The sequence below is a fragment of the Sapajus apella genome, unplaced genomic scaffold (assembly GCF_009761245.1).
Source record: "Sapajus apella isolate SASKATOON/1434 unplaced genomic scaffold, GSC_monkey_1.0 scaffold24, whole genome shotgun sequence".
In the NCBI taxonomy this organism is placed as follows: Eukaryota; Metazoa; Chordata; class Mammalia; order Primates; family Cebidae; genus Sapajus; species Sapajus apella.
The window spans coordinates 10,489,446-10,515,610 of record NW_022436964.1 but is presented as its reverse complement, the minus strand read 5'-3'; the positions used below and the strand labels follow the sequence as shown (position 1 = coordinate 10,515,610).

General features: G+C 38.2%; 1 protein-coding gene and 1 long non-coding RNA gene across 4 annotated transcripts in view; one reads left to right on the top strand and one right to left on the bottom strand.

The window, feature by feature from the left end:
• Positions 1-26,165, top strand: part of RORB (RAR related orphan receptor B) — a 191,400-nt gene that overhangs the window by 79,126 nt on the left and 86,109 nt on the right. The window lies entirely within an intron of this gene.
• Positions 23,245-26,165, bottom strand: part of LOC116559804 — a 29,207-nt gene continuing 26,286 nt past the window's right edge. For both annotated transcript variants that reach the window (XR_004272633.1, XR_004272632.1), the window contains one exon: positions 23,245-23,985. This is a non-coding gene — a long non-coding RNA (uncharacterized LOC116559804). The remainder of the gene's footprint in view (positions 23,986-26,165) is intronic.

Below are 26,165 nucleotides of genomic sequence, written 5' to 3'. Positions count from 1 at the left end.
ATCCGCCCACCTCAGCCTCCCAAAGTGCTGGGATTACAGGCATGAGCCACCGTGCCCAGCCAGAAAAAACTTTTAATAAAATAAAATTTTAAAGACAACCAAGTGATACAGATGTCTTATCAAATGAATTCTTTAAATTTTGACATAAAATGCTGTGAACGATATTTAATTTTGAATTTTAAAAGTTTATTTGGAGTAGAAGATTCTTTTAAGGAAACCTTATTAATTTAACCATATACCACAAATGTAGTTAAAATCGTACAAGCCTTTAGTCTTCAGCACTGTTTCCATAAGAAGTATATTATGGTTAAATTGCTACTGGGGTTCTATCTTTCTGCCCAAGGCCACCCAAGTCATTTGCACGAGTTTTCATTACCAATCAGGTACTCTGCTGGTTGATGTGCTTCAGCATGTCCTTATGCTTTGTCCTCTGCCTGTCCTGCTGTACTCCAGCTCACCAGTCAGCAATTATCTGCATGTGAAAAGAGAGTACTCACTGACCTTGACTTTATGTATCTGAGTAGAAGAATGCCACTTTCCAACAAACCAGTTTTTATACTGTATTAATCCTATATATGAAGATTTTTAGTTGATCACTAAGTTATATTTTTGAGATTTTCTAATGTTTATTTCATTGTTTCCTCATCTAGACTAATAAGCAACAATTTACATTTGGTAAATAATATTTAGTCTGTAAGAAACATCCCATTTCATAGAACTTTCAGCAAGACAAGCAAATGAACATAGAACTTTAAACTAAATATCAAATGCTGGACAGTAGCAAAACTGTTTTATTATTTATTTTATTAAACAAATTAATAATGATTTACACATTGCAAAGTGTACTTTCACATTTTCTTATTTCTCTTTTGAGGTACCTGGAATTTTGGTTTGTCTGTTTTAAGTTGCTGGTAGCATCTTTGAGTATTTTAAACAGGATGAACTCCCAAAGGCTTTCCTCCCAGACAACAGGATTAAATGAATTCTGAGGGGTGGGTCACTTTTTTTTTTTCTCCTGGTTTTGTTAAAAGCTACAATGTTGGGTTGACACAAGCTTAAAATATTGATGGTTAACAATCTTCTGGATAACAAGCTTTATTTGCCTAAGAATGTAAATTGCAAACCTGAACTGGTTTGTAAAAGCTACAATGTTGCAATACACAAGAGCTGAGTTGACACAAGCTTAAAATATTGATGGTTAACAAAGCTTCTGGATAACAAGCTTTATTTGCCTAACAATGTAAATTGCAAACCTGAACTGGAGAATCACTTTCATTGACTTTTCTATCCCATCACACTCACCACAATGGAAGGAAGTAACATATTCCCCAGCCACACAAAAGGGAAAATACCAGATTTTTATTTCAATTTGTATCAGTCAGCCTTGGCTCTCATCTGTCAGTGGACAGTTTCTTTTTGGGAAGGCTTATCTGACCACAGAACATTGGGAGGGCAGGGGTGGCATTTCAGAGCAGCCTTAAAGAGCTTTTACAGTAGTACCTTTTTATCCAGTTTCGCTTTCAGCAGTTTCAATTATACTCAGTCAACTATGGTCTGAAAATATTGATATTTTGAGAAAGAGACAAACCACATTTATATAACTTTTTACAGTATAATTGTTCTATTTTATTATTGTTGTTAATTTCTTATTTTGCCTAGTTTATAAACTATCATAGGTATGCATGTGTAGGAAAAAAAACATGGTATTTTGAGGATTTGGTATTATCTGTGGTTTCAGGCATCCACTGGGGTTTTAGAACACATCCCCGCTGAATAAGTGGTGACGACCGTATTTAGCAGGAGTAAAATTTGAAATGCAACAGACACAATATACCTCAACAAGAGTGTGACTGGAGGGATGAGGAAGTCATTAGCCATGTAAAGTAAACTTCCCTGTGACACAAAGAATCTCAAAATATGTATGAAATACAGTTGAATGTTTTCCTGTGTTAATTTGCTAACCCAATGTTACCTTTTGCCAAGATTTGCATGAATATTCAAGAAAGTGAAATTATTCTAATATTGTTCCTTGTTTAGGATCTGGAATCATCTTTCCATGAGATATTGCCTAGCAAACAGTGTAAGACCAAGAGTGAAGTCTGGTTAATACACTAATTGATAGTAGCTAAAGGGAAGATTAGAGAGAAACTATCACTTCTCGTTTGTGCTCCCAAAATAATTCTATAATGATTTTTAAGGACTACACCATTTTTCCTGAAAGGAATTAAGGCCATCAAAATATGTTCATCAGGGACAGCAGATCAAACAGTTAGCTGCATTTTCCTTAAGCTGCTGATCCCAACCAATTCACAGAAATCAGCCCAAACGACTGACAAGAAAACTCTGCTAGCCAATGTTTTATAATGACGTCATCTTACCTTGGAGAAGCCACTGAAATAAACCATGCCTTAGTTACTTTGCTTTGACTGTATAATGGGAATGTTTATAACACCAAAAGTTGTAAGAGGAAAATTTCTCTGGAAAGTCTGCAAATATATAAGGGGAAGTTACAGCTCTTTCAGCATCAAATACTCCATTGAATCTCCAGATATGAATGAAGCTTTCCCCCATCCAGCTGTGGGGAGGAGCCAGAAGTTCAGATGGGGATGCAGCCCAATTTCTTCCCTTTACATTAAGGCTTATTCCTGAGTAGTTCTTGAACTTGGTAGCACAGAATCACAGACAAATTACATAATTTCTGTGTCCCTAATTTGAAATAAGAATGTATTTACTAGCTTCCTTCTTCCCTTATGAAAATTCACCAGCCCCTTTTCTTAAGGGGCTTTAAACCCTTAAAAGCTTTAAACCTTCTTAGAGGTCCTAAGCCCCAGAGAAAAGGCTCCATGAAATCTCAGAGACTAAACAATGCACCTATGACATATAAAACAGATAGTGGTTAAAAAGTTAAGAGCATGAAATGGGATCCAAAAGGCCTACTCTTTCTTGAGCTGTAAACAAACATTCTACATGTGCTCTACTGCTACATCAGCTGATTAATAAACTAAGATGACTAGTTTCAGGGCGAAAATGGGGAAGAGATCATTTACTAAGAAAACCAGGTTTGTTTTATTTTTCATCTCTTATCCCAGGAACTTAAGACCAAAAGAAGGCTTCTATTAACAAGTGAGGCTTGCCAGAAATGAATTGTTTATCTTCACAACCTCACCACAGTTTTGGAAAGTGTCTCCACCTGCTTGAGCAGGGAAAGTTTGCAGACCTCAAATCAAAATGCAAAGGAGCAAGAGACAGTAACCATAAAATGTGAGCCTCAGTCTTCCTCTTTAAATCTTCTACTCTTCCTACAAAAGTCTAGAGATCTACATCAATCTATTCAGAGGTTCTGATCTGTATAAACCTGCAATGAAACTCTCTCTTAATGAACTGATTCCCCCCTGAGAACCAAACATCATTTGATATTGAATTCATGAGTGCAAGTAGGCATGAGAACACAGGGCATTCCTCTGATGGATTATTACATTTTATATTTTATGCCACAATTTCTCTAGAGCTTCAGAAACTCAAAGGTGCCTGCTATGTACTTTATACATGTGTACATTGTTATTTTACATTCTAAAAAACAGCATTGTTATTTTAGCTCTTAAAGTCTATACTTAAGAAGTGAAATGAAGAATTTTCATCCGTATCAATCAGTTCAAAGAAAACTCAGATTCCTTGGGTTTGTGGTGACAGTATAAATATTCTATCATCTATTCAATGCCTATTTATATCTCTTCTTGAAGTTAGCAGCATGGATGAAATAGTGCATTCTGTCAGAAGAAATAACACCCAAAAAGCATTGTGCTTTAAGTGGAGTGGGAAAATTATAAGACTACACAAGTTTATAACCGTACTTAGTTGTTTAGGCCATGATATTAATAAGACCAAGATTTAGGGTTGAAATTATGAGCCAGTTAACCATTCTATGGGTAATTGACTTCCTACTATTCTCAAATATGAATGTCTAGCTGGATTTTCCTATGTGTATAATAAAGAACTAGTCAAGAGGGGAAATGGGCAGTGGAAGATTTCCCCCATATTAGAAAAATGGCTCAGAGCCCATGCCCTATGAATGGCAGATAAGGAATGTCATTGTTATTCAAAAATGTGAGCAAATTATTACATTGAAGAGAACCTTATAGAGGTTACAAACTGGTGGACTGCTTTCCAAATACCCTTCACTGTGTTGTTTTGTTTGGCCCTTACGGTATCCTTAAAACATTAGAATTAATTACCAACATTACAAGATTGGAAGATGTCACCAAAAAAAAATCTGGGTGGCCCTCTGAGTCTGCGTTCTTGCTTAGCAACGATCAGCTGGATCTGAGCAGCCACTGCTCCTCTAGACAGAGCAGGTACTTACTAGCTCACCTCAGCCCCCACACCGTGCCATCTTATGCCCATCTCCCTTCAACCATGTCTATTACCTGCCCAAACCTCAGAAGGCACTTTAGCTTGCAACTTCCAAAAGATCCTATATGCATGAGATAAACAGTCGTGGGATCTGAGTAGTGTACCTTGCAAAAAAGAAAAAAGATTCACTTTTTGGTTGCTGTCAAACTTTGCTTTGTAGGAGGGATAGCAAAGTGAGAGCTGCTAAATGTTCAAAAGATGACCGAAGAGCTTGGACCTGCTCAGGTGTCTATATGGGATATGTGATCATATGTCTTACAGGTCCTACTCATGAATAAGGCGGCAATGTGGCACATGGACTGGGCCCCCATGTATACAAATGGAAATGTGGGGAATGGCATATGTTGCTGCCTCTACCCACCCTCTTTTCCCAAAACTCAGCAAGGTGCATCACTTCAAGGACTGACACAAGCCTGCTTTTTAATCTAGGGCTCATGTAAGTGTTTTCTTGTTTTTTTTTTTTTACCAACTTACTATTGCCTCAGTAGATAGTTATAAAGCAGCTCATAGACTAAAGAGGAACTACGACGTACCCATGCAGACAATTCCCAAAGCTGCACATGCCCCAAGCACCTTTCCCAAACACCCAGACAGTTCCTATAGAAACACTGGATCCATTTTCTGTACACAGTCATGGTAATTCTGCAAAACAGATACTGCTTTACCCCTCTTTTCAAGATTGTTTATATTTCTGAAAATTTACGATATCCTTAATTTGGGTTACTAATTCTACAGGTCACTATTTGTTTGCCAGATGACTGTTTTGTCCAGGGAGCATTTTCAAACAAACAGTTTCCAAAAGTTACTCCCAGGTTGATGTTCTGTCTGCTGTACAAGATGAACAGTTCAGACCACAAAGCAGCTCTATCCATCCTTAAAACTCAGGCTGGAGTGAGGGTGTTGGCATATGGCTGAAGTATAGCATCTAAGGAGTAAATATTATTTAGCACTAACCCTCTCAACTTTTTTGAGATTCTCAAAGCTGAATCAAAATATGCTCAGTGTTAGTTCTGGTGGGCTGTCTACTAGTTAAAGATGTCTCTTCCCTCTATAAGGCAGAATTCAGCATTTGCCAGCCAGAAAATAAGCTCACTAGGAGACAGACTGAGCACTTTGATGGTGTTGCTCAAGCTTATGCAAATGTTGTCTTTGGTTAGAACGGGTACAAAAATGCAACTTTTTCTGTGAGATAACATTTCAGAGGACTTAGCTTGTGCTGTCTTTCTGTGTGCCAGTCTTGACAGCCATAAACACTTTTTCTAACCTTGAGACTTTGGCTGGAGAAGCTGAGAATTAAAAAATATTAATATAATGAAATAGGTTATTACTGGTAGGCTCAGTGCAACAAATCATACAGAATTTTATTGCTATACCCTGTGCAGTCTTACCAATTTTGTGGGTTTTGTTGTAGTTTTTTAAAATACTGCTGCGTCATTTCTGCAGCATGTATAGATAGTATGATGGAGTGGTAGAGAGTTCCTTGGGAGCCAGTCTGTCTGGAGTTGTACTTACTGTCTGCATAATATTGGGCAAATTATGTATCCTCTCTCTGCCTCTCAGTTTTCTTATGCAAAATGGGTATTATGATAATATAATTACTTTTAGGGTTGTTGTGAAGATTAAATGAGATAATACATAAAACAAGACTTACTACAATGTTCAGCTTATAGTCAGTACTCATTTAAATGTTAGTTTCTTATTATTCCTGCAGGAAGTATGGTATGCTTGGTTCTAAGTCTGGGACTTTCACCATGCCATTCATTGTATCAGAAAGGTTATCTGTTGGTTCTCAGAGCCCAGAGTCTACTGTTCTTCATGTCAGCTCAGTACCACAGAAAACAGAAAGCCATTAAGGAAACATAAGCCACTTGTTTATTCTATTTAAAATCATTGTTTGTTGGTAATGGAGATACAAGGTTGGTAATGGAGACACGGGCTACTGTCATAGACCCTTGGACTCATGGAGCTATAGGGAAAAAGGAGGCAGAAGCCACAGAATGAGTCTGGGAGCTGCCTTCAGAGTGGATAGCCAATTATGCTAACAAAAGCTTCTGGCACTAGGACTGGCTATCAATGGATGGGAAGTTGGGTTGTCGGATACAAAACAACCATACCAAAACAAATGCTTTGGAATGTGCTGAAAGTGATGATACACCCAGGGTTCTGGAGGACTAGATCCCCACCCCGGTTTCAGTCTCAGCCCTAATGCAGTGGTCCAGACAGAAATCCTTGGGATAATGGCAGAGCCATCCAAAATATACCTGCACTAAGTATTACCTGAAGACTAAATAAGTATTCTCTCAAATAGATAAATATAGCCATTTTTCAAATGTAGATGTTTTACTGAGTGCATTGGTAGCATTTCATAATGTGAATCCTCCCCATCAATGGCTTCTAAAACTACGACTTAGGATGGGTCTGAAAACTTACCTACTCCAAAGCAGGCTTTTTTATTCCGAATTTTGGAAAACACTCTCCCTAGTCTAATTTCAAAATACATCAAGGACTGAAAGAGTAAACTATGAAAATACAAAAGCAAATGGAGTTCTCTGAAGATTGAATAACATATTCTATATGAAACTCCATACTTTGATTTTCTTTTAATGTAACCAGGTGTCTACTATTAGATTTTTCAACCACGTCGTAAATTATTCTGAAGTTGTCAGACTGAAAATGTAGTGCCTTTTGGTAATCTTGGTGAAGTCCTCCCCACTTTCTGAATTCTGTGTTACAGGGAATGAAGCTGATAGCTACATCTACCTTTTGCCTTGGTCTGACCATTAGATTGTGAAGAACAGCCTAATTGGTACACTACCGTCAACTAGTCCCTTTCTTCTCCCCTATAAAAAGCTATTCACATGGTTTGTACATATTACTACTCAATTCTAACCCTATATAAGCTCATGAGCACTTTGATATTCTAAAAAATCTACACAGCACTCTTTTTACAGGGGATATTTAAACAGCACAAGATAGTTATAAATTTACCAAAGTGTTAATGACCCACAGATGTTAATGGCATATAAAATCTAGACTAACAGATATATTGTACAGAAGCATATTTTAGGCCAGGTGTGGTGGCTCATGCCTGTAAACCCAGCACTTTTAGAGGCCAGAGCAGGTGGATCGCTTGAGTCCAGGAGTTTGAGACCAGCCTAGGCGACATGGCAAAACCCTGTCTCTACAAAAAATAGAAAACTTAGCCAGGCACATTGGTTCATGCCTGTAGTCCCAGCAACTTGGGGGGCTGAGGCACGAGAATCATTTGAACCTGGGACGTGGAGATTGCAGTAAGCCAAGATTGTACCACTGTACTCCAGCCTAGGTGACAGAGTTGAGACCCTATCTGAAAAAAGAGACAGAGAGAGAGAGAGAAAGTGTGTTTTATTTGTATTTGTTCTGTCGTTTTGAAAACAATAAATTATATGCAAATGAGTATATATGTAATGTCCGTGTGTGTGTGTGTGTGTGTGTTTTCAGAATATTTTATTTTGGAAATCATTGTTCCTACTTCTTATGCTGCTCCACATGGACAAAATTGGAATATTTTCTCAAAATCTGGCAAAAGTTTTTATTTGTGTTTTGCCATGTATTTGAATTTAGAGTAGAAGAGGGATTACAAGAGCATGTGCTAGTATCACTCAGAAGGTCAATCAGATCAAACAAAATTTTTAACTTTGGTTTAATCATACAATTAACAATGTAGCCTCTCCTGTTCATGTCAATGTAGATGCATTGTTCAGTTTTTTAACCTTGTGCTCCATACTAAATGTCATATCTGATGCCCAGTGAGCTCCTAACCAACCTGTCCATTCTGTTGGTATAGACATTAACTGGTACTGCCTTATAGATCAGATTGTGTAACTTCAAATTTTAATTTTCTCCATCAACAAATTGAACAACTTCATCTAAACTGAAAGTAGTATTATGAATGATATAAATACTTATGAATTAATAATGATCAAATAATTAAAGAAGTCCAGCCCAGTCAACCCACGGTGCTCTGAATCGATGGTTTCAGGATTTGAGCTTTAATTGGTCAGAGCTTTATTGCTCCCATCAGATACTATTCATACCACGTTTTTTCCTAAGTATCTTCCAGTGGAATATGCCAAATTTTTTATCAGAAGTTAATTACATGCAAACTTCTATCACTTCTAAAGATAAAAGGCATTGGATTGTTTTTATTTTCAGAACTATTTAAGAATTGCCAGATTGCATGGACAACCCTGGAATTGCCCTCTTGCCTCTTTTATATATTGTTCTCTATGTTTTTCAGTCATAGCCTTATTGTCTCTCAAACTACCCCAAAACCTGGGAACCTGTAAAAACAAACATGTATTATTAATTGTGAGTCCGGGGGTCATCCAGGTGGTTCTTCTTGTCTGAGTCAGTTTAGCTGATCTCTGAGGTCAGCTGAGGACTTAGATGGGGATGGATGATCCAGGATAGCCTTACCCACATGTCTGGGGTTGGGAAGATGGGTGGTGGTCAAGGGGGCCTCAGCTGGCATGACTTATACTCCAATAGGCTGGCCTGGGCTTTCTTATGTGTGATCTTAGCATTCCAAAGATCAGCAAGCGATGGCAAGGCCCAATGTGTACACACATGTCAAGCTCTGCTGCTCTCAGGATTGCTGCTGTCCCATTAGCCAAAGCAAACCACATGGCCAATTTTAAAGGCAGGGTGGGAGGCACAATGAGAAAGTGTGGATATAGGGAAATGTGGAACATTGGGAGCCATTACTGCAATAATCTACCAGACTAAACTGGCATGAGTTTAGTCTGAAAAATCAGTCCAATATAAATGTGCATAAGTTGTCACTAGATTTTGATTATTATGTCCCTTTCACACATGTCTCCTAGGTAATAAAATTCTATATTACTCATAGGAGGTTTTTTTTAAAAAAAAAAAAAAGTAAATTTTCTCTGGATTTAGAAGACAATTTTCAAAATATTTAATGAAGGTGGGGGAAATGGTGGTGAGAAAATTAAATCTAAACAAGTATGCTTTTCCACCAGCATGATAGTGGGGCAAGTGTAATAATTAGGGCAAGTTGCTTACTCTCAGTGAAACTCAGTTTCTTCATCTGGAAATTGAAGGACTTGGGCTAAGCCTCCTTCTGATTCTAATATTCTTAAACTATAAGCCATCTGGAATATATAGAACCATACACAAAGAGATTCTGTGGTTCAGTAAACATATGGATATACTGCCTTATGAGAAAAATATTGACTTTGGCAAACTCAGGTCAATGAATTTTGATGTGTGCCTCAAAGAAATCAATACCTGTTTTTAATCTACACACAAAATAATGCTTTTAAGGGCCAAAGCCATTGATGGAAATAAGTCCATGTCTCATCCTAATAAATACCATTATATATGGTGTAATATTATTATAGATCATCATTCATTATGGTTGAGTATTCTTTGATTTAGAACAAGGGTATTATACTCTTAATTCATCACCCAGTTAACTTTTCTTCTGAAGGTAAGATAAAAAACATTTCTCATTCTTTTCAGGCCATTAGTACATGAAATAGTATATTCATTACATAAGAACTGGAGCTTTTAAGCTATCAATGGAATCTTGTTTAGTCTGTTAAAGCACATGTATTACCTTGTTGTATGGGTACAAAGTGATTCAAAGCAAGATATCTTTTAATCCTCTGAGGAAAACAATTGTATATTTTTCTCTGGCCTGCTTTCCCTGTTAACGTTTCTTATTTCTTTTTGTTTTCCTCTGGATTTGGCTCTGACCATTAAATAACGGTTTGGAAAAAAAAAAAGAACAAGGGACTCAAAAAGAAGTGAAGGCTTCATGTTCATGCTTAGGAAAATAATTATTCTAACCATAATTTTCTTTTAAAATGAAACATAGTGTTAACGTTCACAGCATAGTACAAGGAGGACTTGAACATCCAATTACAGAGCACCTCAGAAACATCACTTGAAAATAATTGTCTATGTTTTAGGTCAGAATATTCCTTAGAATCATGTGCCCGCAGCTAGAATCAATCTAAGGATTTAGTAATTTTGCAAATAGGAAGGACAGAAAGTGGAATTAAGAAAGTAGTGAGTTTCAATGTTTAAATGAAAGAACTTGTGGACCTAAAAGAACAAAAAACTTTAACTGGGTTTCTGTGTCTTTCTATTTCTTCCATTCCTGAAATACGACTGCACAGGTTCCCACCTCCCTCCCCCAACATTCACAGCATGGCCCCAAATTTTCTCCTCAAACAGGGTCCCGACGTGTCAGTGATAAGAGCCCAGACCAGAACTGAATGCAAATTCTGGCTTCAACCTGTGAGACAGTGGGCAAGTCACTTTGTAAACCTCAAGTTTCTCATTTTTAAATGATACCAAGACTTATAGGACATTTCTGAAAATTTAAAATAATTTATTGTACAGCTGTAGCTAGCAAAGTGCCTAATATTCAATAAATATTAGCATTCTTTTTTACGTTTAGATGCTTCATCTCCACATTCATGTAAACCAAATTTAAAAAGAATAGTAAAAAGCACAGGATGCATGTCACAGGGGACTCCTCACGTGCTCTCACATGAATCCCACGGTCTCCTCCCCAAGGGACTTGCTGGCCTCGCTCGTCCTGCACCCAAACCACAAGCATCAGACGTTCCTCAGGGAAGTCCTTTCCAACCACAGACATCAGGTCTGGTCTCCAATTATACATGCCCCATTCTTTGCCACAATTTGCACACTTGCTATTAATTAATTTATTATAGTTAGTGGCTTTCTGTGGAGGATAAGAACACTGACTTTGGTGTCAGACTACTGAAATTCAAATTCCGCCCCCTCCATTCACTACCTGTGTGACGTTGGGCAAGTGACTTCATATTTACCTCCACTTCAGTTTTCTCATCTGTAACACGTGGATAACAGTATTTCCTACCTCAATGAGGCAATGTAAAGAAAGTATTTAAAATCCTGCTGGGCACATAGGAAGCTCTAAGTTGTAACAGTAGAAGTAGTAATAGCAATAGCAGTAGCAGCAGTAGCAGCAGCAGTGCTGAGAGTACAAGACCTCTAGGAATAGCCGTACTGTCTACTGGACTGGAATGCAACGTATTTTGTTTACCACTCTATTCTCAGTGCCTAGGTTTGTGCCTGGTGCACAGTAAGTTCTCAGATACATTTTGTGACTGACTGATTACTTTCAGATCAATTATGAGTCTTCATACAATGTAATAGAAATGACTTTATTACTTATATATAACAATCTGAGTTATCGTCTAAGAGTTGTAGTGGTTTAAACGCAGTACCATGGTCTCAGTGTAAGTCCTGTTTCTGCTGTGTACATATTGTCTGACTTGCAGACATTTTTTTTTTAATGAAGTCTCACTCTGTCACCCAGACTGGAGTGCAGTGGCATGATCTTGGCTCACTGCAACCTCTGCCTTCTGGGTTCAAGCAATTCTCTTGCCTCAGCTTCCCTAGTAGCTGGACTACAGGTGTGCACCACCATGCCCAGCTAATTTTCATATTTTCAGTAGAGACGGGGTTTTATCATATTGGTCAGGTTGGTCTTGAACTCCTGACCTCATGATCCACCCACTTCGGCTTTCCAAAGTGAAGGGATTACAGGTGTAAGCCACCATGCCCAGCAGACTTGAAGAAATTTACTAAGCCTCTCTAATCTTCTATTTCTTACCTGTAAGTGAAACTCATCATGAGGATTAAATACAATAATCTATATAAAATGCCAAGCATGTTGACTTGCACACAGCGAGCTCTTTCCAGGATGTACTGTCATGTCAAGTGAGACCTCTGGCCTAGCCAGCTAGGGGTTCTGTCCCTCACAAAGCCCCAAGGGGGATTTTGGATTTTGCAGACATACGTCATTGCCCTATAGGAGATATTTGTGTTTTCTCTTCTAAAATCGTCCTAATTTGAGCAATTTGGTTATTTTAAAAGGAGCTTCAGAGCCAGCTGAATAGAGTGAAAAGAGGTAATGATAAACATTCCTTCTTCCAAGCATTAGAAAGCACTGACATTTCTAATTGAGTTTTTGTAAAGAGAACCTTAGTATAGCCTGAACTTCTAAAATTCTACTAGCTTTATATTGCCTTTTTAAAATGGCCCCAATTGTGGATCCCCTGAGGTCAGGAGTTCGAGACCAGCCTGGCCAAGATGGTGTAACCCTGTCTCTACTAAAAGTAAAAAAATTAGCCAGGTGTGGTGGAACATGCTTGTAGTCCCAGGTACTCAGGAGGCTGAGGCAGGAGAATCCCTTGAACCTGGGAAGTGGAGGTTGCAATAAGCTGAAATCACACACTTTACTCCAGCCTGCGTGACAGAGTAAAATTCTGTCTAAAATAAATAAATAAATAAAAATGGCCCCAATCTAAAATTGGGACCATGATGTCCTATGCATGTGAATGAACCGCTTTCCACTGTGCGAATCGGTATGTACTCAGCAGGCAAAACATCATGGTCACCTCATTAACTCCCTCTTTAAGATGGAGTCCCTTAGCTTTAAAAATATTTTAAAAGAATGCAAAAGTTGCCCACACTCTAGTTACAAAGAAAAGAAAACTCCAGATTTATGGCAAATAATCTAAATAAAACAAAGCCATAAACACTCTAATTTAATATGGATAGCTGATACTAAGTGGAACATAAAGTCCTGGTGACTAGTCTGATTATTTATTTTACAGCCCTCATGTGATATGATTGAGATAATAAATAGATGCTTTCATAGAATTTGAAATTGTTTTTCACATAAAACATGTTTTTCTCAAAGCTGGATTTACCTAAATTCACTGACAGCTGGAAACCAAATGTATTCACACTAAATTGTTTATATCACAGGGATTCCAGTAGATAGATTAAATATGTTTTATTTATTAGTGTACAAGTAGAAGAGACCCTGGCTACCGTATTTTACCAAACATGTTTCTCATTATTTCTAAAGTTTAGAATGCTACTGAAATGTTGGATGGGGTGTGTGTGTGCGTCTTGCGTGTGTGTGCATGTTCATGTGTGTGTCAGAGAGAGAGATTGAGAGAGAGAATAGTTGATTGTTTTGACAATATGCCATTTTTATGGGCTGTTTTTCTTTTTGGTTTTGCAAAATAGGAAGTAGGTGATTGTTTGCAATGGCCCAAATTTTGATCATTCAGAAACTGACCATAGCCATTCATACTCACTTGGATCTTCTTGGAATCCTCAATCTCCTGCTTCAGGAGTCTCACACCTCTTGAAAATAAACAATGGGAATGCAGAACTTCAGGAATGATAAAACAAGAATGTACTTTCTTGTTGGAGAAAATAGTACCCAGAGTGGAAGGATTTATTAAAAATTCAAACTCTCAGACCCCATCTCATATCTACTGAACCAGAATCTGTTTTATAAAAGTGATTTTTACATACGTTAAGTTTGGGAAGCACTCCCCTGGGAGATTTCCCACACTGCTGGCCACCAGTTACTTTGGAATATCCCCAGGACATTGCTATAGAACTGGATAATGAAAAATAGCCAGGGGCATAGAGAAAGCCTTCTTTTACCACTCATTGCCTCAGAATAGATGACTTACATGCTGATGGAAAGAAGAGTGTTTTTCCAGGGGGAAAAATAAGGACTACCTGTACATGATCGGAAGAGCCAGACCCAAGTGGCGAATATTGGTCAGTAACATGTCTCAAAACCTGCAGTGGGTGATAAGAGGGCACTGGCAGTTTATCAGGAACATTCCAAAGGCCTTGATTCAGGGGTGAGGAGAGATAGGAAACTAGTGGAGGCTGTCAGGAGGGCTGCAAAGAGCTTTCTGACCCTTAAGAAAGTCTTCCTTGTATCTGTGGACTGTTTTTGAGAATCACAGCAGCTTTCTCTCAAGGTGTCTTCAGGTACAGCCCTTTGTCCATCCATTACTGAAACATCTAGTATTGTCTTTCCCAGATACACACCGTAAGTTTTGCTTAATTCAACTCAACAAATAGTTATTGATTGCATGTCAGGTACTATAACCATGACTTGATTAAAACAGAAGAGGAAGAACTTCTGAATAACCAAAATAGGTGGCAAATTCATTCCTTAAGCTCATCACTCTTCCACGTAGAATCAGGCTGGGCCTATGCTGAGTCTATTTTTATTTTTTTCATTTTATTCTACATTACACATAATTCCAACAATCTTGGTTTTCTGGTTTCCAAGTCCTCCATAAGAAGGGGTGAATTGAAGTCCATGGAAAGGAAGGGAGAGGGCAGTGAACGACGTTGCTGTACCAAATGCACCAGTCCAGCCAGAAGAGCAATAGATTCTTAGCAAACAGAGGAACAGAGACCTACAAATAGAAGCCACAAGAGCTTATAACGCAAGGCCATCTGGTGCCATTTTTGTGTAAACACCAACATTTCTACATACCTCAAAAGACCTGGGCCTTGATATATTACATCAGTGCAATGGGTTCTGAAAAGGGAGCTGAGTCCTCACAAAAAGTTAACTCATGCTCAGAATACTATAATCAGAAAAAATAACAATTATGTAATATATTTTAGAAAGCGCTCCATGCAAAGAGGCTTCAGCAGAAAAATAATGGTGCTTGAAATAGCAACCACAGTATTTTTGGGGAATTTGCAAAGGCTCCATCTATAAAATTCTGGATGGCTGAGACTTCAGTATGTTTTTAAAAGAATAAAACTCACTTAGCATAATGTCAATTGACTGAAATAAGGAACATTCACCCCGAGGGGCCCTAAGTCATCCATATGCCTTTTGCATGAGTGGGACCTTTGCGTTATCTGCACCAGCTGTGCAGGTATGAATACTGCATACCACTGCCCATGATGAGTCCAATGATTCACAGCTGTCAGCACAGCTCTCTCACACTTCAGCCCAAATTTCCAGGTCCTCGATCGTTATTTCAATCAAACCTCATGAAAGCTCCAAACAAAAGAACGGCAATCCTTATTTGCCTACTCCTTAAGACATATTCAAAACTGGGAATAGCTGGGTACAAAATATCATGCAAATCATATATACAATCTATATGTAGTATATATATTGATATAGTATACTAAATATAAATTTTTATATTATATCATCACACTCATATATGTGAGACAGAAGAAAAAAACAAAGTTGGAAATATGCACAGAGAAAGTTCATAAAAATATATTCTAAACTCTTAATAGTGATTGTTTTTCTGGGAAATAGTATTATTTTCAGTTTTAATTCTTTACATCTCTGGCTGCATTCTATAAAGTTTTTGCAATGAGCACAGACATGCACACAAACACATACATATAAAATTCCACTATTTTCATTTGAGAGGAAAAGAAGAGAGAAAAAGGAGGGAAGGAGGGAGGAGGGAGGGAAGCTGCTTCATTGATATCCCAATTATCTATCCTATAAGCTCCCATTCATCTTACTCTACACCAGGATATCCTTCCCTTTTTACTTGTATGTGGCTTCCCTGTCCATGCCGTTGATTATTCTACACATCCAGTCTTTGAGGGTAGTCTCTTTTTGGTGGATGGTAAAACCCAGGCCCTAAGGATGAAAACCATCCTGAAGCCATAAATCCAGCCTTGGACACCACCAAAACCTGGGACCCCTTCACCAGTTGAGTCACTCTTCCAGAAACATAAGGTATACTGTGACCCTTTGCTTCGATTCCATAATGCAGTAGGGTTATCTTCCTATTCAGAAACATGCCTACAACTGAGACCAATCCTTGGCTCAGAATGACGATCATCCTGTCAAAGGTCAGTATACATTAGGACGCAGTAAAAAGTGATGACTTTGGAGACAGGCTTGCTGTCATTCAAGAAACCTTCCCTGAAGCTCATTGCTCACTAAAAGTAAGCAGAGCTTAAGTAACCTAACAAAGCAGTCTTACTTTAGTCATTCACTCCTGAACGTGCCCTTTCTTTGTATGCTGTTTAAGACTAAATAGTATAAAACAAGATTGACATTATGTAATTACTTGCCTTTTACACTGTGCTAACTTAATTTGCTTTTCATTCTCAAGTATTTAAGAAACCATTACTTTCCCATCTGACTTTACTGTCTGCCAATTAAAGCATTAGATCGATGAGGTAGGGAGAGCACAGTGTTTGGCAAGACTTCAGGTGGACCAATTGAAAACAACCTTTGTATCACTTTCCTTTTGTCAGGGACAGAATTGTTTTGCCAGTTTACCAGTTTATGTGACACCCTCTGTTCATCATATGTTGTCTTTTGGTTCCACTTGCAAGTAAGGATGATCTAGCCATCGTCTAAGATTTACAACTAAATACAAACTGAATTTCCTCTCTATGGGAAGAGTAAGTAGATAGGGGTCAGGTGGAGGAGTTGGAGTTTTTTTAGCTCATATTTAGCCTTTTGGGGGCACCTAAATTAAAAAGCACATTGTGATGGGCTCCTCAGAGGTCCCACAAAACTGTAAAACCCTCTGTCTTAGCTAGTAAATTTCCACAGAATCTACATCCCAGCTCCATAGAGCCTGCTTCAATCTCATGATCAAATATGATTTGTATCCAGGGAAACTCAGGGTTTGAGTTGGCTTAAGTAAGGCATGATGACCTGAGCAAAAAATGCAAGTCACTTTTCTTCTAATTCACTCATTTTGAGTAATAAGAGTTGTAGCACTGAGGGCTTTCTATCTCATCCTCATCCCTTGAAAACCAGTCATTTTCTTTTTCTCTATGTCATTATGGAAAACACCTGTACTTTAGAAGTACAGGAAATCATAGTAATTGCCCCCAAGAGCAGCAGAGGGAAGAAGAGTCCAGGGCAAAACTAGGGACATTCATCAGCTCCAGAAAGCATTTCTTAGAAAATAAAATTAGCAAATAAAAAGGGTCACCATCAGCACAGCCAGATAGCCTGTGTCATTAAAAAATCAATAGACTTCCAGTTTTGGTAACTCAGGGGCCAGGGGATGAGAACAGTTTGTCCAATCACTAAATTCAAAATATGATTCTTGTGTGTTGTGGCCTCCTTGTGACACTTCAAGGTTCTACTGCTGATCTAGAAAAAGTAAGTCCACGAGTCTTAATCAAACAATGGGCTATGGGTTGTTTTGATTACCCTAATTTTGGGTTTAGAACACACACTGATTCAGTGAATCCATCTTTTCTCCATTCGAAGAGTATCCATGGAGAAGACAGGGCTGTTGCCTAACAGTCTGCCTCAGATTTAACACTGAGCTCACTCCAAGTTTGGATTAATGATTCCTCACTACAGTTACTGAACCTATGCTTCCCCTCTTTATTGGTAAAAAGAGGTTAGATAGCCACTAACAACATGCAGCTCTCTAAATTTATATTGTAGCTAATTAAAATGAAAGAAAATTTACAACTTAGTTCCTCATTTGCACTAGCTACATTTCAAATGATCAATAGTCACGTGGCTAGTGGCTAACCATATTAGAGAGTGCTGATATGAAACATTTCCACTATCACAGAAGTTCTATCACACAGCACTGCAGAATGAGAAGCTCTTGCTCTCTTGGCATCCCTTCATTCCCAGGAAAAGCCCCAGGGAAAATAAGACTTCTTTAGAACTACAGCAGTAGTTCTCATAGATCACTGGGGCCTACCCCAAGAGGTTCTAACTCAGTGGGTCTGAAATTAGGTCCCAAGGATTTGCATTTCTCACAAGCTCCCAGGTGATGCAGATGTTTCTAGTAGGAGGCTACGTTTTGAGACTCACTGCTCTATAGGAAGTAGGAGCAATACCAGGTAATTGGTAACTGGCACATCTGAAAAATGAATCAGAATACCCAAGTTTTAGCCTCAATTCAGTCAAAACTTATTTGTTGAGTATCTTCTATAAGCCAAGCACTAGGCTGCAAATATCAAGGTTTGATTCTCTAACTGAAAACGCGCATTATATAGAGACGCACTGACCAATACAGCAGCCACAGGGACACGTGTGGCCAGTGAGCCCTTGAAACATGCACAGAATAAGCTAAATTTGTAACATTATTACATCTAAATATCAAAGTGATTTAAAATCATTTCTATTAAGCATAACTATATCATCTGGCAGAACTATGTTTCACTTCAATCTCTGAAATTTTAATGTTAAAAGAAATTGAGAAAATTCAGATGAAAACAAATTGAGATGTGGTCCAAATATAAAACACATTTTGGAAATATAGTATGAAAAAAGAGGGTAAAATATCTCAATAATTTTATATTGGTTATGTGCTGAAATAATATTTGATATATATAGGTTAAATAAAATGTGTTATTGAAATTATTTTCGGCTGTCTCGTGCTACATTTTTAATGTGGCTACCAGAAAAAAATTTGAATTCCATGTGCATTTTGCATTATATTTGTATTAGACTGTACTTACCTGCAACTCAACCTCACTCTCTTGGCCTGTCGATTGCCCATCAGTTGATTGGGGCCCTGGGTATTGGAGAAGAGTGGTAGATTAGTGACCTCTAAGGCCACTTCCATCTCCAAAAGTCTGTGATTCCTAGAGAAACTGCTAGGAGATCCTCTTTTTTAGGTTCTGGTTTTTCCTCCAAACACTGGGCAAAATCTGCCATTTATTCCCCTCTGAAGATCAGGACAACCCACTCTCCATCTGTAGTTCAGAGGAAAAGAGCGATCGTAACTGTATCACCTTCAGCCACAGAGGACGGCACGTCGGATCCACACACTTTCTAACTGGGCTGTACTTTTTTTAAGTTTGTTTTTTAAATTATATATTGACTAAGTACAGTCTATATAATATATAATATATTATACTAATTCACAGTTTTGTGTTGAGAACATCTGAAATTTTCTCTTAGCAATATTGAAGTATATAGTACTCATTTATTAGCCATATTCAGCATGCTGTGCAATTGATACAGTTATAATCAGACTCATTCCCCCTATCTAATTGAGTGCCGTGTTTAGTGTCACTACAACAGAATACCTGAGGCTGAGTAACTTATAAAGAAAAGAAGTTTATTTATCTCATGTCTCTGTAGCCTAGGAAATTCAAAGGTATGGCCCTGGCTTCTGGTGAGGGCTTTAATGATGTATCAGCACAGCAGAGAAGGTCAAAGGAGGAGCAGACGCATGCAAAGAGAGAAAACCAGAAGAGAAACCTCACTTTACAGCAATCCTCTCTCTCATGAATAATCCATTCCCTCAAGAACTTATTGAATCTCTCTCACCACCATGAGAACAGCACCAAGATATGCATGAGGGACCCAGCTGAGTGACCCAAGCACCTCCCGCTAGACCGTGCCTCGTGACACTGCCACATGGAGATAAAATTTCAGCGTGAGTTTTGGTGGGGACAAACTCAAACCATAGCACCAGGGCTTTGTACACTTTGGCTAACATGTCCCCATTCTCCCATACTTCACCCTTTGGACTGTACTTCTTAAACACATACCTACGTAGTTAAGCAAAAATGGGCTTGTTTTTCTTGTATATAGCAAGACATTGGGCTCCCAACTCCAGTCTTGCCACCAAACAAAAATGCCAAGAATTGAAATGCTAACTATTATTCAATGGCCTCCAAAGTCAAAAATATGGAATCTACTTCAATCAGGATGAGTAATATAGACACATTTAAAGAAATTAAAGGAAGTTTAAGCCAGACCTGAAAGGTTGATTTGTAATGATTTGCCGCAGGCCACTGGAGGCAGCTGCCAGGGTTTTCCACTTAGGAGATCAACGTCTCCCCTAGTGGAAAAGTAGGGGTTCATACAGGGACTGGCTTCTGAGTTGTCCAAAGATTGACCTGGGGAAAGACTGATTTTGAGGTTTTAATAGGCTGGAGTGCCATGGCGCCAATCTCAGTTTACCGTGAACTCCGCATCCCGGGTTCAAGCGATTCTCCCGCCTCAGCCTCCCGAGGAGCTGGAATTACAGATGCCCGCCACCACGCCCAGCTAACGTTACGTATTTTTAGTAGAGACCAGGTTTCATTATGTTGGGCAGGCTGGCCTCAGACTCCTGACCTAAGGTGATCCACCCGGCCTCGCCTCCCAAAGTATTAAGATTACAGGCATCAGCCACCGCGCCCGGCCTCTACATCACATCTTAATTAGTCGTTTCCTTTTAGTTAGAATACTGCCCACTCTTCCTCACCTTCAGTTTTTCAGTGTTTGGATAATATGCTGTGAATATCTTTGAGCACCCATGTCTTTATTCAGCTCATACCACTGAAAGATACTACTAGTAATAAAATAGTTGATGAAAAGATAGGAACCATTTAAAAAAAAAAAAAGAAAAAGAAAGAAAGAAAAGAAAAATTAAAGCAAGAGGCCAGATGTGGTGGCTCACACTTGTAATCCCAAAACTTTGGGACGCCGAGGCAGGCAGATCACGAAGTCAAGAGATAGAGACTATCTGGCCAATATGGTGAAACCACATCTCTACTAAAGTACAAAAATCACCTGGGTGTGGTGGCGCATGCCTGTAGTCCCAGCTACTTGGGAGGCTGAGGCAGGAGAATCACCTGGACCCCAGGAGGCAGAGGTTGCAGTAAGCTGAGATTGCACCACTGCACTCCAGCCTGGCAACAGTGCGAGACTCCATCACAAAAAAAAAAAAAAAAAAGAAAGAAAGAAAAAAATAATTAAAACAAGCCCATAGATTATCTAACATATGAGTGCTATGTAATATCTTCCTTCCTCTGCTGTCTCTGAAGATCACTCAATCCCACAGAGTCCTTACCAATTGTAGTAATACTAACAATAACTCATCCTAGAGTTGTGTTGTATTTAGCAGTCTTTTAAATGGCTTTGTAAATGCTATAATGTTTACAAAACCTTCAAAATACAGTATTTCAATTTATACTGCCAACCACATTGTAACCATGTAGCTATACATAATTAGCTACATTGAGGAGTAAGGTTCAATGACGTGCCCAATGTTGTAAGACTGAGTCGTACGAGGCCCAGAACTCTGTCTCCATGCTCTGGCTTTTACCTGCACTGTACCTTGCCTTCTCCTGGGGTGGTAAGGGCTACCCCAGAATTATGATTGAGCCAGACCATGGGACGAACTTTAAGCATCCTAGAACTTCCAGTTATTTAAAAAACTACTAGCTGTGGAGCTGCTAAAAACCGGTTAAGAAACTTGAGAACTAGCACTAGACAAATTATGAAGTTGAGATTTTTTGCTAGTGAATTTCTACCTTCCCTTTTTATGCTGCCATCTCCTGCCTAGACTTACATCTGCCTCTCAGATAGCCAACGCTTTGCTACTGTCTTATGAAGACTAGTTTCCAATAATGACACTTAGGCAGCTCAGGACATGTCCCTCTCCCCTGCTGCATTAAAACTTAACCATCCTGTGACTTCTTCACTTAGAGCTTAGCAATAAGCTCCAGACTCATAAAAAATTAATTCACATTCAGGATTGCAGTATTTCTCCTAGAGGTGGTTTTATTCTTGAAGGTAAGTCCTGGGAGCAGGCAATATCTTAAAAGAATAAATGATCAAAAAATCTTGAACACAGCCGGGCGCTGCAGCTCACGCCTGTAATCCCAGCACTTTGGGAGGCCAAGGCGGGTGGATCATGAGGTCAGGAATTCAAGACCTCCAGGGCCAAGATGGTGAAACCCAATCTCCACTAAAAATGCAAAAATTAGCCAGGCGTGGTGGCAGCCTCCTGCAATCCCAGCTACTCGGGAAGCTGAGGCAGAAAATTGCTTGAAATGAGGAGGCAGAGGTTGCAGTGAGCTAAGATCGCACCACTGTACTCTAGCCTTGGCAACAGAGAGAGACTCTGTCTCAAAAAAAAAAAAAAAAAAAATCTTGGACACTAGACAGACCAAAAATATTTTCAGACTTGATGGTGTCTTTAATCAAATTATGGAAACATTTATTTATAGGTGAAGGTCATATTCAAAGTGAATTAAACCTCTCTGTTTATCAGAGTGCTTTGGCCACCTTGCCAAAAGGTAACGAAGATGTAGAAAGGTTCATGAAGTCCTTTTGTAGCAATTGGTGCTTCTGGGATCACTGACGGGCTGCATGGTCTATCGCCCACAACTGTCTTTCAGATCATCCTCTGAACTACAGCTGGTCCCAATTTAAACTACTGAACTGAGTTAAGGGTCTGTGCTAGATTTGGTATAGTTTTCTTACTGAGACAGACTCGATACCAAGATATTAAAATGTTTCAAAGGCTTTAGAGTTAGCAACACTAATATATTGAAATATTTTATTGAAGTATAAGTCCTATTTTATCAGTACGTCTTCAACATTGATAATTAACTCTATTCTTTATCCAGTGAATATCTAAGATAATGCATGGTCTACCAAAATTATGAGAAATCTACAGACTACTTCTATCTAGGGTTGAGCAGATTTCCCTTTAAAATTATAACTTTGTTAGACTAATGCTTGATACAAAACATATAAGAGCCAAAAATTCACATTAAGTGGCAGGTAGAAGGCAATCTTGGGTAAAATATGTTATTGTATTATAACATGGAGATTTCAAGAGGCCATTGTTCACCTATTAAATAACAATTACTATTTTTTTAAAACTAGTAGTACTCAGTGTCAGTAAGAGGCATGAGATAGGCATGGTCATGCAATGTTCAGTTTCAAAGAACTTTTGAAATAATTATACTATTTTTCTTAGCTATTCCTCTTCTGGGAATAAGAGAAGTAAACAGACATGTGCAATTTATAGTAGGGAAAAGAAGCTTAGAAACAACTTAAACATTCACTTATGAAAAAATTTGAATAAATTAAGGTACATTACATGAAGAAATATTACATATCCACTAAAAGTAATCTTTTGAAATTTTTTTATTTTAAATTTTAATTTAATTTAATTTTGCCTAAAGAATATTTGAAATATATATATTATATATAATATAAATTATATATATATTATATATAATATAAATTATATATATATATGTATATTAAAAATATTTTAGTGGCGGGGAATGTTTTCAATTATATGTTCCCTTCACATGCCTAACCATCTCCCCAAGGCAATCAGCTTTACCAGTGTCTTATATATCATATCAGAGATATTTTATGCATAAATGACTTCTAACATGTGTGAATAAAAGTTTGTTTTCCCTAAAGGAAACCCCATTAAATTTGGAACTTAAAGATTATTACTCAATTCTCTATGATTTCTTACTATAAAGCTTCCTGTGAGATTTCTAAAATTTTCAGTATAGAAGGACTTCCTACCATGGGACATTGCTAGAAATCCTATTTGCCTACCTGTCTATAGAGACCTTTTGATTAAGAGCAAAAGAAATAAGGAGTAGTAGCAGTCATGCAGGCACTTTCCCTCCAAATTCCTAATCACTGGTTGCATTTTAGGGGGTGAATGAGTTTTTCTTTCTCTCAGCCTAAATGAGGCTCATGCACCCACTGGAAGAGATGGGTTGAACAAGCAAAGCAACTTCTTAATTTTGACACTGGCTACAGTGACAAGGAAACAAAGTTAGTTCACCTGAGATCTGGTTATTTTAAAAAGTGTGGCATTTCCTCCCTCTCTTTCTTGCTGCTGTGCTCTCCATGTGACATTGTGGATCCCAATTGCCTTCCAACATGATTGTCATCTTCCTGAGTCCTCACCAGAAGCACATGCCAGCACTATTCTTCCTTAAAACCTGCCAAACCATGAGACAATTAAATCTCTTTTCTTTATTTAATTAAAAAAAAAAAAAAAAAAAGCAAAAGTAGGCCGGTCAGCAGAACTATGTGCTGGCCAATTCACACCGACTCTTCCTGCCCTCCATCATGCTGAGCCAGGGTCCCCACTATGTCATCATGGTGAGTCTAACTTCCATCCAGGTCCTCCATCAACACCACTGCCCTCTCATCATGCTTAAAGGAAATTTCACAAACCTTGGAGAGCAACCTAATGCACTATTTGCCCAGGCAGAATAAAATTCTTTCATGGTGGCCTTTTTGCTGAGACTTTATGCTTTTTTCCTCAGATAAAAATCATAAAATGTAAAATTTGTTATGTAAACTGTTTAATGAATTTCTGGATCTGAAGCATAATAAGTACTTAATAATTTTCCAAGCAATGACTAAACGAATGAATCCTATATTGTTGTTTTAAAGAATAAATGTTAAAGATGCATGCATGATACCTTTTGGCACTGTGTATGGTACTAAATGAAAACAGCAGATGTGGACATTCTGGTAGTGAGAAAAGGACTTCTGGATTTATATTTGTGAAATGTTTAATGCAGTGTTCGGTTCCAAAGTCCTAATGATAACAGGATACACATATTAACGAGTGACGATCTATAGTTGACCGCTGACCTAACTAACAAACTATTATGTCCATAAGCTATTTTGTCTGAACTGAGCCATATCCACAGAGGGGAAAAAAATGAACAATTCCTGAGTTATATAGCACCTTTCTGCCCCAAAAGAAATCCTGCACTTAGTTGGCAATTCCTTTCCTTATGTCTGGCTATTTAATGTCTTTCCTTCTGCTCTGTAGAGAAACTCTTCACTGTATAAATTGGTTTCATTTATAAATGGTGAAAATTTTTAAGTTAAAAAAGTACAGTGCCATTTAAATATAAAGTATTATTATTTATGGTAACTATTATTGCTGGTTTGATTCGTATATGAATGATAATGCTTATAATGTTCTCCCAAAGTAACAAGCAACTTGTTAGCTGGATAGCTAGCTAGTGTAAATGAGGATAAGCTCAGGCACTTAGTATGCATTTGATAAGAATTTATTGCTGAATTAATCATTAGGTCTAATTTCCTCTGTCTTGGAATTGTAGGGAATAAGAACTAGCTTCTAGAGGAAAGAATGCATGGTCTATTTGGACAGTTCTACCTGATACATGATCTGCCAGGTCAGAAGAGTTTCAGGTACTCAACCCCCAAACATGCATATGCCTAGTAGCGGCTCTTGGAGAGGTTGCCCAACCTCCAGTGATGAGGAAATCCCAGGCACTCAGCATGTCTGAAGCTTTGCAGCTCTTTTTGATGCAGTGGCAGTCAACTCAGCTATAAGGTGGGCAGTTTTCATCATCTGTAGTGACCACCATCTGCTGACCGCTTTCTATCTGCCAAGCATGAGTAAGGAATCATGGCACCAGTTTGATAAATGGGGAAAGCTGGACACAGAGAGTTTGGTTCTGCTGACTAAGGATACATCTTTTAAGTGGACTAGTCATAACATGAGTACAGGTCCAAAGCCCATGCCACAAACCGGTCTTTTCCAAAGATTAATTCTCAGTCCACTGGGAGGATCATAAATTCCTCCAGGTGAGACCCTGATTAACTATCACAAGCCCTTTTCTCAGTTCTTAAAATACGAAAATAATTATTTCACTGAGTTTCATTTTTATATAAGCATAAGGACCAATTCACTAGTAACTTACTTAGTCGATTACTAGGAGTTATTAAAATGTTGGTATTCATTTTAATAACTAAACTAAAATAAACTAAAATAAACATGTTATTAGATAGTTTATAGATGGCTCTAATACATTACCAAGAGTTCAGGCTAACATACACATTATAAAATTGCTATTTTGCCTATGTGACACACAGAGAGCAGGAAATCCACTAGAAAGTGAGAATGAGTGGGGTAGGAAGATTGTGAGGTCTTTGCCTTGCTTAAGTGTGCTGTAATAATTTTTTTAAAGGTTGAATGCCATCATCCTAACCAATATGCTAAAAGGAAAGAGGAGAGTGAAGTTTATCCCCTTGCATGTGAATTGAGCAGTGCAATCTGGTATTATGTTCTCATACATGGAAAGGTAGCTTAAGCACTAAATATTATTTCATTTTTCTCATATACCTATAATTT